Source organism: Dermochelys coriacea, chromosome 3 (assembly GCF_009764565.3).
Source record: "Dermochelys coriacea isolate rDerCor1 chromosome 3, rDerCor1.pri.v4, whole genome shotgun sequence".
In the NCBI taxonomy this organism is placed as follows: domain Eukaryota; kingdom Metazoa; phylum Chordata; order Testudines; family Dermochelyidae; genus Dermochelys; species Dermochelys coriacea.
This window is the reverse complement of record NC_050070.1, coordinates 26,818,427-26,835,097: the sequence shown is the minus strand read 5'-3', so window position 1 is coordinate 26,835,097 and position 16,671 is coordinate 26,818,427.

Here is a 16,671-nt window from a genome sequence, read left to right as displayed (position 1 = left end):
GGGACTACAGACAGCAGAAGTCGTCCAAGTACAGCCACAGGAAGAATTCTGCAGTCTGAAGTGTTGGCACACAGCCAGAAGAGACAGATCTAGTGCAGATAGTGCTGTAAACAAAAAGACAGAGAAGAATTCTTTTGGAATTTAGTATGAACTGAGAAGTTCATCTCAAGAATCAACAAGACAGAAGACTACAGGGATGTAACAAATTTATGTGTGACCACTGTGCACAACCATGCATGATGAGAAGGATTGTGGGCCATGCCACATTACTTGCAAAACGCGTCACAAGAAAGGACTCATTGCCATGACCTGTTTGCATTTCAATGACCTTCAACACAGAGTAATCATCCATTCAAGAAGACATCTATGAAGACTGAACCCAAAAGGATTGAAGTTCAGAATTCATAGTGTGGAAAAAGACAAGGGAGCCAGTGACACTGGCCAAACCTAGCACTACATTTGTTATCACAAGCTGGAGTCAGTAATGGCATCTGGTATACACCCTTGGTTGAAGGAGTTCCTTCAAGAATGGAACTTAATACTAGAACTGTTGTCTCACTCATTTCTGCATCTATCTATCTATCTATCTATCACCAGACTTGTCTATTACAAGTTCCTCTGGAAGAAACATCCACAGTTTTGAAGATTTATACTGAGAAGTTAGTCCCAAAAGGGATATTCCAGATGAAAGTTCAACTAGATGGACAATCAGTTGTTTTACCCTTGTGTGTGGCTGAAGGAAAGTATCTACCATTATCTGACAGATTTTGGTTTGAGAAGCTCAAGGTGAATTGGACTGAGTTCAAGGCAATCACAATAGCACCTTGAAATCTTCAAAAACAATACTGGATAGACGACTCCAAAGTTTTTGAAAAATAACTTGACAGATGAGCAATGTAACAGTGAGGATCACTGTTAAGACTGACAGCCAACCAAAATATTGCAATCCCAGAGTTGTGCTTTATGCTTTTAAGCTTCTGGTAGAAGCTGATTTGGACCATTTAATGAACATTGGAGTATTGTCAAGTGTCACACAGTGAAAAGGCTACCCCATCATACCAGTGATTAAGAAGCAAAGGTCAGTCCAAATTTGCAGAGATTTCGAAATGATACTGAATCCAATTTTATGTGCAGACCAGTATCCACTGTTTCTACTGAAGATTTGTTTGCTGCTCTTATTGGAGTACAGTATTTCAATAAATTGATTTGCTCAATGCAAATCTACAAATGGAAATTGATAAAAACATCTTTCAAATATCTCACACGGTACCTGCCCTGTTCCACAAAGCTCTAGATGAGATCCTGAAGGGACTGAACAAAGTTCAATGCTATTTGGATAACATCTTTGTTACCGGAAAGGATCAAGAGCATCATCTTCAAAATTAGGATGCTGTTTTGCAATGTTTGGAAGACTGTGGACTGAGAATACATTGAGACAAATGTGAGTTTTTCAAACTTTCAGCTGAATACCTTGGACATGTAATGATGCTACACACTTAAGGAAATCGTCAGAGAAAGAAATGACAGTTCTTGAAGTGCCACTGCAAACATGTCACAGTTATATTCATTCTTAGGACTGCTTAACTACTAAGGTAAATTTCTGCCTAATCTGGTGACAGTATTTGCAATTTACACAACTTACAAGCAAAGAAATAATTAAAATAGACTGAGTGAGAGTGTGTATTTAAGAAAGCAAAGAAACTGTTGATAGCATTCAAAGTTCCTATGCCCTTTGATGCTTTGCTACCATTACAATTGACTGGTGATGCTTCACCATATGGAATAGGTTCAGTTCTTTTCCACATTCTTCCTAATAGGAGGAGAAACCAATTGTTTCCGCATCACAAACACTCACTACTCCTGAGAAGAACTAAGTGCAAATAGAATGAGAAGCTCTCTGTATTATCTTGGAACTTGGAAGTTCCAGACCTATCTGTATGGTAGACATTTTACCTTGCTGATAATCATCACCCATTACTTTCAATTTTTGGACCAAAAATCGGATTCTATCATTAGCTGCTACTTCTATGCAACAATGGAATTGCTACTTTCAGCTCATCCTATACTATTCAATTCCATAAATGGATTTAGCATGGCAATGTTGATGAGCTGTTACACCTACCGTGTCCAAGCTCCTGTCAACCCAAAGAAACTTTAGACAAAGTGTTCTACCTCAATTTGATGGATAGGTTATTCATCACTAGCACACCACTGCTTGTCTGTAGAGACACACCACATGCTACTCCCCAGGAGTCAACTACAACTCTTTTTGAGGTGATCTTTGCATACTGGTTGGGACCTAATACATCCTTATACTGCTTCACATGTGCCTAATCCCACATGATGCAAACTGATTGGCGCGAGTCTCGTTGTCCTTTTCAAGTATGAAACTTAGTGTGGACTCACAACTACAGCTGTGTAGTGAAATGGGTACTTTGAGAACTTGTAAAAATGCACAGGACCTTTTCATTTGAGGTAAAATTGTCAGTGGTATTTTAAGGAAATGACACATAGACCAGCTGCAGCCTCTACAAGCGCCAGAGTTTCAGGGATGCTCTAGAAGGACATTCTGTTCCTTTGATTGAACCTCCTTCTGTTATAACTATTTGAAACTTCTTTTGAGAAACTAGATTATGTAGTGGTTTGGTAGCTGTGTAAATGACATATATATATGGAAAGGTTTTTTTTTAAATAGGCTGGAGGAATAGGATAGAGAAGTCCTGTCCCTTTATATGTTTGAACACTCCCCTCTCCCCAGTGCAAAGATTCATTTTTGTGTTGATTTCAGTTTGCTGCTTGAATAATAAATCCAGCACAGCTGACAGCTGTGCTTCTATCTGCTCCCTCTGTGTCTGTGTCTCTGCTGGCTCCAAGTATAGCAGTTAGGCTCTGTGGAGCTCAACAGAAATAAACCTTCCTTCCCCTAGAACATGCCCTGGAGAAGCTCTCCCCACTCCCACCTTGAAATTACCCGATTCCTTTTTTGGCACAGCAGGGTTACAAGGGCATCTCCTTGCACAAATTGTGTGGATCTGATCCAAAATCTACTACCCAAGTGGGTGCATCTTCAGTATATATCCAGCCCTAAAAGAATTGTTGTTTACCACCATGATGAGCATAGCTATTAATATTATATTATGTGATTATCCAATACCAAAAATTCAAACAAAAAATTAGTTCATTAAAAATATATCAAGAGTACAACAGAAAATACTAGAGAGAAATCTACAGTTAGCATGGACACTAGAGAAATTAAAATAATGTCATCTAAATATCCAACAGAAACTGATTCATTTTCATATTCCTGGACAGCTTGAATTCTGAATATTTCACTATCCATCTACGTATACTGCCAAACTATACCTTAATATATACACATATAAATAAAAGATATGTATATTTTTTAATTTTTCATTTTAGCAAAAAGATTTTCCCATATTAGGACTGCTTATTGCATTTGCATTCCAATACAGCAAGATCTAAATTGGCAAGTTGGTGACCTTTACCATTTTCATTTGTAAGTAAATGAAAATAAAAAAAAGCAGTGGGTCTTAAAATGTTCTTTTAAATTATAACAGCATTACACTCATAAGTATCATTGCTAATGAAAAATAAGGGCAACTTGTAAAGCTGATTGTTAATCCTTAATATCTGCTGTAAATCCAATTCTCTTTTTCATATCTATCCACAGTGACATTTCTGCAATACAGCAAAAAAATAACTGGCAATTCAGGACTGGCAACTACACTGGACTCACCACCACTATTAAAACCAAGGGTACAGTTTATAATACAGTAGTTACCACACACTGTTAGTTCTTGACATTTTATCACAGGAGATTAATTGATGCATCATTGTCTTACACCTTGGATACATATTGCTGAGGTCAGCATCCATAATCCATAATTGCAGTAACATCTTCAGGAGTACTTTGAAACTGCAAACTTTTACAACATGAAACACAAACTCATGCTGAACTGATTCTGATCTCACTTCTGTCTCTTTTACTTTGATGTAACCCCACTAACTTCAATCGTCCTTATTTATACCTATCTGAGATCAGAATCAGGGCATTATTATTTTCTCATCTTCCCATATGAACTAACCTAAGTTGAAATCCAGGCTAACTACTGGAGTCTCATTTTATTTACAGATTTGCCAAATTTTGAGCCATCTGGAAGCTACATCAAGCCATAAGAACATGCCTTGCTGGGTTTCTATATAACCACTTAGTTGATATCAGACATCGAAAGACCTGCAGATATTTGTTCACCTAGTACAATCTTATGCCATTGTTCTTACTTTGGGCACCTGATTTTTCTACTGTTTTATGCAGTCTAGTTTTAAATGTCACAAATGATGGGGGCTTTCATTTCTGCTTTTGGACTGTGGAATAACCTTCCAAAGGACCTGAACACCTCCAACGGAGCTTGCACTTTGAAGATTTTCCTAACGTATGCTTAATTTCATTCCATTATGCTTTATTTTTCCCACTCTGCCACCCCAAGCAATTCCTCTTTATATTTAGTGTGCACGCACTTGAAAAATGTTTTGCTCCCCCTTAAGGCCATGTGCGCTTCTTGGTTTTTGCAGCATAGAGTTCAGTGGTCTAAATCTCAGAGAAAACCAGGGAGGTTTAAAATTTACATGAATGGAAAAAGAAGCCTACATAGGAAAAACAGCTACCCCTTTGCCACTAATCGTGACTGAACCCAACTCTGCATGTTGAAGGCAGATATATCAAGGGGTACCAACAATAGCTATTTCTTGTCCATATGCAACCTCTGCTGGCCAAAGTATTCACCCAAAGCTGCCCTCAGCGGGATTATTCTCTCTGTTGGTATTTTAGTAGCCATCTCACAAATGCATACCAACGCTTCAAGCAATTTCTGTTGCTGATTTTCATTTATTTATTCCACTCTTTCTCCTGGCATGGGCTATTCAGGTCTTTAGTCACCTTTCCAGGGTGCAGTCATCAGTTTTGCTCTGAATGATGAACCAAAATAATATCTTCCCATTCTGGGATTACCACAGTCTTTTCAGCATTCATGTCACAGCCCTCTCTAGTTCTACCTGACCATCTCCCAGGGCTCACCCCTAGGGTAGAGTTTGCATTTCTGCCCTCCCCAGTCCTACCTTCTTTGCAATAATTCAATGTCACTTCTCACTGCTGGTCACGGATTCTACTTCTTCTGCCCTCCCAAGCGTACCTCCCCTCTGGATGGTTTTGTCCTGCTTTTCTGTCCTCCTCATACCTCCCTCCCTCCTTAAGGGTTTTGTGCTGTTTCAAACAGCTACAGCTTATCACAGAGCCTTTTCTCCGGGCTCTTTTTCCCAGCTCACTCCAAGCTGTCTTTCCGGACTTTCACAGAGAAAGCAGAATTTCCCCACCTCCTTTCTCATAGACTCCCCTAACTGAGTTCTCCCTTTTGTTATCCTCCCTCCCCGTCCCCACAGCAGGCACCAGACATATCCATATCACATTAATCTGGGATGTAGCTGCCAGGTTACAAGAAGGCTGAATCCGACTCACCTTAAAGGGCCAGCCAGTCTGTAACATTTCTCCATCGCTTTTACGCACAGAGGAAGGGGTATTATTGTTCTATTATTCTATGCAGCTATTGTGGGCCTATTGGTACAGGTCTGAGGTAACATCTGGAAGGCTTGCTAAGTGAGGTCCATTTACATTGAAAACATGAGGACCACAGTTTTTTCTAGGGCAGGTCTTAGCTTCCACAACTTTTGCTGACAACGCTCCCACTTTCAACCATTTGCCACAAGCTCCACCTCTCATGTGGCACAAAGTATCCTTAGAGCTGCATTTCTGGACCTCAGCAAGTCTTTGAACATAGAATATGGAGAGTTTGCCCCACACTGGTTGTGATTTTCCTGATCCTGAAAAACCCACTTGCTGTTTTCAGAAAAAGCAAAAAGACAAGACAAAACAAAATACTGAAAAGAGTGAAAAAAGAATAAAAAGGAAAAAAAAGGGTTTTATGCAATAAACAAACCACAGACTATGAGAGTCACTTGTAACTCAAAATGGCACATGCATTGCAAACTGTAATGCAAACCACCAGAACATACTAATTGAGTCTCCCGTCTGCTAGCTAGTTAGGCTTACTATTCTTTTAGAGACCACTACAATTTTACAAATGTATTTGTTTTTTCAGCACCTAGCTTGCTATGTTGTTATAGCCAGAGCAATCTAAATGTGCTAAAAATACATTCATTTGCGGTTGAGCTGACTGGACAGGCCTTTTAAAAATTGAAACATTCTGAATTCAACTATCCTGTCTTCTGGGATTCTACTTCTAAATTTCTCACCATTTCATGCAACAAATTACAATGACATAAGCGCCCTTGCAAACATAGTCTTGGAAACAGAAATCTAGATTTTAAATGTTTGAAGAAAAGAAGGAACTCTAGGTTATATTCCATCAGCCACATTCAGCTTCTTCTTCCAGTTGTGAGCTCAGCCTATGACCTTTGTATTTAGAAGCTGTCGCGTTGCCTAAATAATGGAATATTTCCATAGCTAGTCTGAATCATATTTTGTTTTTATGGCTTGTATGGCTTCACTTCTTTGTTGTTAATTGGATCAAACCAGATTTCCACTGAGATTGTGACTATAGTACCATCACCTTTTTAATCTGTCTAGTCCCCATGAAATTTCTTTCAATTGCTTTTGTAAGTTTAGTATCTTTCTGTAGAGGCCTTTGTTATGTAAATGTGTATTATGTTTTGATCAAAGTCCATTCATCATCAATGTAAATTTCAACATGCCTATGGTTGTTGTATGCAAATGTACAGATGATGTGTCAAATTCTCTGCTAGTGTAAACTGGCACAGCTCCACAATTTGGCCCACAATTTGTCAGTTTGACTAAATGTCATTGTGAACTTGGGACAGCAATCTTTTTTCAGTCAACCACTCATGGGATTTTGTACTGTACTAGGTGTTACTACTTTCCCAACGGACTTTAAGTTATGTGCCAAACACTATCAGAAGTTTAGGATGATTGTACCTTTAAAATACTGTCACCTTTTTCACTCTGCTTTTGTTCTGTGAGCAAAGAAGAAAAGACTTCCTTGTTATACATCTCAAGATTGTCTACTCTTTGTCATGTTAGCCTACAAAGACACAATAGACCAAATTTTCAGCATACATCCATAATTGTGCCAACAAAATGTATGACTGTATCCATTTTATGTATGCAAGATTGACTATTGTACAGGTATATAGCATTTTGCACATGCAATCTCAGTGCACAAAACAGCTGCATTCATGAATATGCCACAGAAGCAACTATGTAGACTTGCCTGAAAACTTGGGCTTCACATTTCCCCAGCTCCGATGATTAGGATGATAATGAAGCCAGAATCTATATTCCTGGACAAAAACTGAGAGGAATCCATATCAGTGATTTAGTGTAAATACATTATAAAAAAGCATTGCAGTTATCCCATAACCATGTTATAAATCCAGGAAACTCATATTAATGTTAAATGTAAAATAAATCAAAATATGTTAAAATATGGAAATGAATAATTAGGGCACCCAAAAAACCCTAACTCTGCCCAATAACGACACCATACAATACCAACATGGTTAAGATTGATGCATTTTAGCATTTGCTGTCCATAGTAAATTAAACTGATTTTTTTTTAAATGACTCATTAAAAATTGTCTCCCCCCCATTGTGTCATTCAAGGTGTTGCTTAAAACAGGTGTTCTTCTATTACAGGTGGAGAACAACTGTATTCGGTGCCTCTAAGACTATATTAAGATCGTATTTTAAGTCAGGAGGTTGGCTCAGGAGAACGGCTCCTCTACAAGCGTCACTGATTATACAATTGAAAGATGGGCCAGACAGATACTAAATTCTAAAAGGCTCTGCTGCTTCCTTGCCTTGTTATATACCATATTGTACAACATATATTCTGCCTTTAATATAGAATGCAATGCCTTCACAATTTTCTGTTTTTAATGCAAATGTATATTTGTAAATTTCTATTCCCAGCTCTGCCACTGACCTGCTGGATAATCTTGGGCCAGTCCCATCCCTTTTGAGTGCATTAGTTTTCTCTTCTGTCAAACGGGATAATGATACTGATCTGCTTCATAAAGTACTTTGAGATCTATTAGTGAAAAGCACTATATCGGAGCGAGGTATCATTAATATTAATAGTAGTACAAAACAGCAACAGGCAATGAACACTTCTTCATATACTGCAAATACATATTCATTTTGGAGATTTTAACTCCACTTCAGCTAACCTCATCTAACCTTTCTTTTTTTTTCCACATGTACTATATGCAGGTATAGTACTGAAAGATAATGATGGAATATGCCAGAAGAGCACAGTGCTGACCACAAGCATTGTTTTTGTAAAAAGAACAGTGCATTTAAACAGCAGGGGCAATGGATCTGCTAGAAAGGTATTTATAATGTAATCAAATTTACCACCTGTAAGTACTCTGGTGTGAACTGCAGCTGCTATTACTCTCATTAAGACGTAAATCTGCTTCATACACAATTCAATTTTCAGCATGAGCACCTAAGTAAATGAAACTGTTGTCTCATCATTTTCTACTGGGCAGTAATCTATATCATAAAATCACCACATCTCATTATCTAGGATTAGTAACTGTAGATACTGACAGGTTTCAGAGTAGCAACCGTGTTAGTCTGTATTCACAAAAAGAAAAGGAATACTTGTGGCACTTAGCGACTAAAGTTTATTTGAGCATAAGCTTTCGTGAGCTATGACACATCCGATGAAATGAGCTGTAGCTCACGAAGCTTATGCTCAAATAAATTTGTTAGTCTCTAAGGTGCCACAAGTCCTCCTTTTCTTTTTGTAGTATACTGAAGTCCAGACCTTAACTAACAGAGGAATTGGAAGGTGTTTATTAATAGTTATTTCAAATCTTGGTCAGCAGCAGTGAAATTGAACATCTACACTACCTAACTGTGCATTGAAAGCTCAGTTTCCTCTCCATTATCACCACAAACACAGACTGCACTGAACAAATTGGGGGAGAGGGAAATAAGCCACTTCCACCTACAATGTCAAATCATCAGGAATGCAATCAATAATTATGGCCCACATTTTTAAAAGTAGCCTCTAATATTTTTGATGCCTCCATTTTTGAGTGTCCAATTTAGAGACTGTGGGTCTGATTGCGAGAGTCAACCACAACTCCTATCAATGTGACTGCATTTCACGTTTTGGTATCTTCCTCTGGTACTGGTCACAGACAGGATAGTGGGCTAAGTGGACCACTGCTCTGATCTGGCCTGGCAAGTCCTAAGTTCCCATGTAGAATTAGGTCCAAGATTGTCTAAAGCTGGTCACGCAAAAATGGAAGGGCCCAGATGCAGAAGCCACTTTTGGTCATATGAATCTATACAATGAAATGATTGTACCTATGTAATATTAGCACGTCCACAGTTGATATGAGAACTAACTGAATTACATGAAGCAACTCTTGGTTAAAAATATATATAGTCTCAGATCCTCTCTCCTATTACATCACGAGAGCGAGAAGAATTTTCTAATTTTAAGGGGGGGTGGTTTTTATTTTTTGAATGGGTTTGGTTATATGGAATTTGTGAACACACAATGTTACATTTGATCAGATATAGAAGAGATACAATGCTTCATGCCTCACCAAGGGAGCTGTCTGCTCCATAATCTCTTAGGAACGTGGTTGCAGCTGTGGATCCTTAAGGTAGAAAGAGATCCTAAACCGCCATGGCCAGGCTCATTGATAACTTTGGTGATTGGTGATCCTGCTTTGTAAGTTCAGAACCTTGGAGCCAGTGCAATGCATAGAGTGCTGGACAGATGTGCTAATTATTAGACAGACTGCTGAACATTGCACTAGCTGGAGGTTCTTGGTGGCCCCATCTTTAATCCCAGATACAATGCAATAGATGATCCAATAGTTAAAGGTAATGAATGTGTACATCAGAGTTGTTGTGTCCCTCTCTGACAGGAGGTAGAGGGCAACCTCCTGGCCAGCCAAATATGGATGATAGCATTTCACTATTGGTACCCAGGAGCAGAGGAGAGCCAGTGGAATCCCATGGCACCTGGAGGGCAAACACCCTCAGCCAAGGATGAGGTCATAGCTCTAGAAAGTTCTTCAAAGAATTTCCCTCTTCCTACCTATATCACATCGGGCTATAGTTAATGTGACATTTCCTGAGGTACCCAGGATTGGGAGGCACCTTGTTACCACCTGCTCTAAGAGTGAGGGAATCTTGTCTGTGCCTGCTATGGATCAGCTCCCCTACTCCTCCAGCCTCTGCACCACAAACACTACCTTCCAGGCCTGTGCAGACCTCACTCTTTCTGTACAGGTTAGTGATAGGCACACACCAACCCCCGAGTCCTCCAAGCATTCCTTCTGGAATGCACAGACCTGGATCCACTCAACACTTGCAGAACTCCCAGATTCACTACTCTCAAAGGAACAGTGTACACAGGCTTACTAGTTTTAACGCAGATCATCACTCTGCTTAGCACACAGCAATATTTATAGAGAAAACAAAAAGTTTATCAAAGAACAGAGATACAAATGACAGAAAAAGAATATTGGAAACAAATGGTTACAAATAAAACAAAATCATATCATGCTTTCTAGAGTCTAAATTTAACTCATAGGACAGTCCCTTATTTTCTGAAAGCTTACCCCAGGATCTTTTTCCAGGAGTTCAACCAAGTTGGTGGAGTTCCCCCTTTGTAAATTCAAGCCTCCTGACAGCTTATCTTCACAGACTGGGTGTCTCTCTTTACCCCACAGAGATACCAGACCAGACTTTTGAACTTCACCTCAAAATAATCATCTCCCAGCTGTTTACCTCTTCCTGTTAATTTCCATCTAAAGTCTCCTCAAACTCTTCATTAACTTTTGACTCGGTATGCAGATAGGCTTCTATTGTAAGATGCACAGGACACAATGATGAAATTTGTCTCCAGGCATACTACCTTTGACAGAGATCCACCTTTGACTATAAAACCTCAAGAACATTATATATGCTGGAAATTAAGCATGTGTCACACTGGTCATCATAACCGTTGTGAGGTGTGTGTATAGAAAATATGTGAGTTAAATATAATATATATTTAACATCTCACATATTTTCTATACACACATCTCACAATGCTTATGATGACCAGTGTGACACATTCTTTCAGCAGAGACCTTAATGAATCCCTGTACCCCTATGTACCACTGTGCCCTCCGCTAGTTGATATCAAGAGGCCCTTGGGTCAGCTGTTCTTTCAGTTATTCCTTCACATAGGCCTAGCAAATCCAGATGCTTCTACATCTCCTTTATATCAACTCTAGAGCTGGGTGTTATCCAGTGATGAGCTGCCAAATCTTAACAACCGGTTCCCTATAAAAAGTTCTGATTTAAGGGATGTGCCCCAGTATACATGGTAACAGGGTTACCATATGTCTGTATTTTCCCGGGAGAATTTTTAAAATTTAAAAATTCCTCCCGGATGGCGATTTTTAAGAACCAAAAAAGCCTGACCTGTCTGGGAAAATACAGATGCATGTTAACCCTGCCTAAAAGTTCTTTTTTAAAAAAGATGGGCTTGAACTAGAAATGCGCTCCGTTTCACATGTGTGGGTCCCCACCACTCCTTGGGGGTGTGCTAGGGTGACCAGATGTCCTGATTGTATAGGGACAGTCCCGATTTTGGGGTCTTTTTCTTATATAGGCCCCTATTACCCTCCACCCCCTGTCAATTTTTCCACACATGCTGTCTGGTCACCCTAGGGTGTGCACATGTGTGGGTCCCAGCTGCTCCCTGCCCCCCTCATTGAAGCAAGTGTGCAGGGTTATGGCCCTGGGAACTGCAGGGCACCACTGGACATGGGGCCAGCTGCAGACAGGGGTGTGGGGCAGAGCTAGCTGGAGGTAGGAGGTGCGGGGCTGGCTGCGGGCAGGGCAGAGGGTGCGGGGCTAGCTGCGGGCAGGGCAGAGGGTGCAGCAGCGGGTGGATGGAGGAAGGGGTGCAGGGGCTGTCTGCAGGCAGAGGGTGCGGGGGGTGGCTGGAAGCAGGGCAGGGGCTGCGGCAGGGGCTAGAGGCAGGGCGGTGGGCGTTCATGGGGAGAGTGGCTCGGAGCAGCCCGAGCAGCAGGACACAGCCTAGGCCCAGCAGAGCAGCCGGGGACCCATCAGGCAGCAGTGGGAGCCCCAGGACCAGGGGAGCAGCAGCAGCAGCACCAGGGCTCCTGCGCAGGGCCATGCGGTAGCCCACATGGCTCCCTGAGCACAGCGCCCCCAGCGGCCGGAGGAGGAACTACATCACTTCCCGGCCGGAGTCCATCAAAGCCCCAGCGCCCCCTGCAGGGAAGCGGGTTAACAACCGGTTCTAAAACTGCTTCAAAATTTAACAACCAGTTCGCATGAACCGGCGTGAACCGGCTCCAGCTCACCACTGGTGTTATCTTAATACCTTTGGCGCTGAAGTGTAAAATATCTAACAATCTTCTCTGAAGTGTTTTATATCCATATTCAATACTACAGGAGACAAGGCCTGATCCTTGTAGAATTGCATATGTGAGTGCTCTCTGGTAGGAGGAGAAGTTGCTCATCACAAACTCCTGAGTTTTACCTATCAGAGAATGCCAGCCTAGTGTTATTCCATTCATCTTGTTGGGTCACTCACAAGAGGAAGCAGCACTGCATGACTAGTGGTGTGAAAGCGGCTGACAGATCTAGCTATATTAGGATAGACACACGTCAGTTGTCCATGGCTAAGACTAGTTTATCCATTTGCTCAAGATCAGGGAATATAAGAGGCAAAGTCAAGCAAGACAGATAAAAAGGAAATGCAGAACATGACTAAATCTGGAGAGTACCATTATCTGAAATGCAGAACATTACTAAATGTGGAGAGTAAATGAATTCTACACCATAGCATTTTACTTATGTCTTATGCTCAGAAAAAAATCTCTTTCCTTAACAGAGGTTATGTTGAATCTCAGTGTACTTTCATTTGTTACCTTCACACTTCTAAATTCTGTGATCACAGAGCAAATAAACTACATCAATCAGCAATATGGCGCCAGAAAAACTGATCTATTGCCAGAATTAATAATTGGTGCATGCTGGGAAAGCCGTATGTATACACTTACCGTAATTGATCTTCAGTCTCTTCCAAACCCTAATTCTATGCAAAGCATCATTTTGTTTAGGGATTATTTACCTAAATATTCTTTGTTGGGGTGTTTCGCAGATTCCCTAACCAAAAGGATTATCCAAAGCAGTATATTTCATTGTAGGGTTGTTTGTTTTTTTTAATATAAATTCATGGCACAAAATAGCAGGACTGAGATATCAGCATAGTGTATGATGTGACTAATGTCTGTAGCATAAGATCTTAAGTAAAAAGAGATTCATGTAAGTGATTGTTCTTATTACCTTATCATTTTAAATCCCCATATTTAGTGTCATCTTGTAATACTTCTGCAATACAACATGGAATTTGTAATAGGATCTAGAGAACACGCATCTGTATTCAGTGAAGGCAAATGTATATTGAAATCATTTTTTTGCAAGTAAACTGACAAATGGGATCTTTTGAGTCACAAAAGTATAACATCTGAAGAGCATCACAAAATTCCACTACCTTAGTCATCTGAGTGTCTCATACCATGATAACCCTTTAGAAAAACAGCAAGGTTGAAGCAGTTTTCTGTGCCAGATCACACAATGCAGAGAGTGTATTCAGTGTATTAAAGGAGTGTGATAAACTAGGTTGACTTTTTCAGTATTCTGTATCTACATGGTCTGGTCAGTTGGTGTTGCATTTCTATGTTTCTCTCTCTCTCTCTCTGCAATCTTCTATTCTGCCTCCTTAGATGAGTTGACATACAGCAGAGAGCTCTAAGAGGCCAAGTTACACACGCTATCACTGCAAGCCACAATTTACCTCAAAAGGGTTACAGGGATTGAGCTGGATAGGAATTTCCAGGCTCCTGCTGTTCACAACAGGTAGAGCTGATCTGTTTCTAGGAGCGAGCTAATCCTTTTCAATTGCTGTAAAAATTGCCTATGTCCAGCACAATTGGAGCTGTTTCTTTTGTAGAACAAAGTTGTGCAGACTGTGTGTGGGAGCAGGGGTGGGAGGTGGGGAAGGATGCAGAAAGGGGAGAGAGGCTGATCTAGTTGGCTTTGCTCCTCTTAAAGAAAAAAAGATAGTTGAATATTCTGTCAATGCCCAATCAATTTGATATACCTATGGTTGTCTGTCAACTCTGGAGAAAAGCACTTGTGCTGTGAGCATGGGTGAGAGGGAATGGATTAATTGATTACCTGTTCTGTTCATTCCCTCCGAAGCACCTGGCATTGGCCACTGTCAGAAGACAGGATACTGGTCTAGATAGACCTTTGGTCTGACCCAGTATGGCCATTCTTATGATGTCTTCTGACCCAGGCCAGAGGACATCCCCCTGTACAGTAACTCCTCACTTAAAAAGTCATCCCAGTTAATGTTGTTTCATTGTTACATTGCTGATCAGTTGGAAAACATGGAGCTAGCTGATGGGGGCTTGGAACCAAGGTGAACTGGCAACCCCCCTATCTGATCCCTTAAGTTCTGTATGTGGCAGCTGCCCAGCAGGCTACCAATTGCAGGGTATTGCAGCTGTCCCTCCCCCCAGTGCCCTGTGCTGCTCCTGCCCTCTGCCTTGGAGCTGCTCCTGGGAGCCTCCTGCTTGCTATGCAAGGGGGGGGTGAGTGGTGTTAATGTCAGATGTCCCCTCCCCCTGCTTTTGCACCCCACTCCTGCACCCCATCTTCACAGAGCAGGGGGGACACACGACAGGGCTCAGAACAGAGGGAGCTTGCTGGCAGCAGCTGCTATCTCAACTTGCTGATCTACTTAAAAAGGCAGTGTACTTAGAGAGGAATCAGCCTACTTAAAGTGGAGATGCACATCTCACTCTCTGTCTCTCTCTCTCTCACACACACACACACACACACACACACACACACACACAGTGTGTGTCTCTGTCTCTCTCTGCCATCCTTTCTCCCCTCCCTCCATTTGTGCTGCCTTGCAGAGTGTGAGGCTATATTAACAACAATGTGTTAACCCTTGAGGGCTCAGTCGAGTGCTAGTTCATCATTTAGCAGTAAGGCATTCCCTGGGAAATATCCTGGCCTCTTCCACCCTCTGACTCCACCACCTCAATCAAGCTTCACAATCATCATTGCTGTGTACAACATTAAATTGTTTAAATTTTTTACTGTGTAGATATATATATACACATATAATATAGTATTTTGTCTGGCAAAAAAAATTTCCCTGGAACCTAACCCCCGCCCCATTTACACTAATTCTTATGGGGAAATTAGATTCACTTAACATCGTTTCACTTAAAGTAGCATTTTTCAGGAACATAACTACAATGTTAGCAAGGAGTTACTGTACATTGGTCTCTGAGCAAATCTGCTGCCTCCACAATATTGGAACCCCATACCTACAGAGCACGTAAGAGAAAGACACAAGACTCCTGTCATAAGTCCTAAAAGGACCGTGCCCCTGGCTCACTAGGTAGGGAATCTACCTTTAACATACCAAGGTTATTGGTGTCTTTAGCCACTCTGTCACCATCTGCTCTCCAAACAGGTACCCACAAGGCTGCCGATTCCTCAGGTATCCAGGGCACAGTGAAACCAAAAGACAGCAAAGCCTAGGCCCAGAGAGATCATTTGTATCTTCCTTTTGATAGGTCTAAGTTGTTCACAGACAGCACGGACAAATCTCTGCGAGCATTAAAGAACTCTAGTGCTACCTTATGTTCTCTTGGTATTTATACATCCCTCTTCAAGAAAAAACTCAAGTCTCAGATGGCTCAGAGATCCTGCCCTGTCCAATTCCCTACCTCTCAGATGCTGTATTAACCACAACAAAAGAGACAGATTCCAGAAAAAGAAACTGTCCACTTCTCAGCTATCCACTTCTCAGCCTCCCACCTTGCCACCTCAAAGCAACAATTTTGATGGGTTGGTTGGGAGCCTGAATTACCATCCTCATCAGCTGCTCTGATTCACCTGCCTTCCTCCATTTGGTGACCACTTGGGAGTCAATCACTGCAATGAGTGGGTTTTGAATATCATCATCACAGGATACACCATCCACTTTACTACATTTCCACCAACAAACCCCCCTTTCCCATCCCTCTTCAGGGACCTCTCTTATGAGAGCTTGCTTTGTCAAGAAATAGACACTCTCTTATTCGTGGGAGTTATAGAACTGGTCCCCATGCAGCACAGAGGGAAGGGGTTTTATTCAAGGTATTTCCTGGTACCAAAAAAAAAAAAAAAAAAAAAAGAGAGAGGAACCCATCCTAGATTTGAGGCTATTCAACACCTATGTGAAGGCACAAAAATTCAAAATCGTGACACATGCAGAGATAATTTCATCCCAAGGGCAAGGGCATTGTTTCTCAGCCTTTCACCTATACTGTGATCCACCCATCCCACAAATGTTCCTATATATCACCGTCAGCCAGGACCACTTTCAATACTGAGTGCTCCCCTTGGGTCTGTCATCTGTCCCTAGGGTCTTTTCAATAGTCATATCTGTAGTAGCAGCAAAGCTCTGCAGGAAAGGTATTTTAGTACTCCCTTAC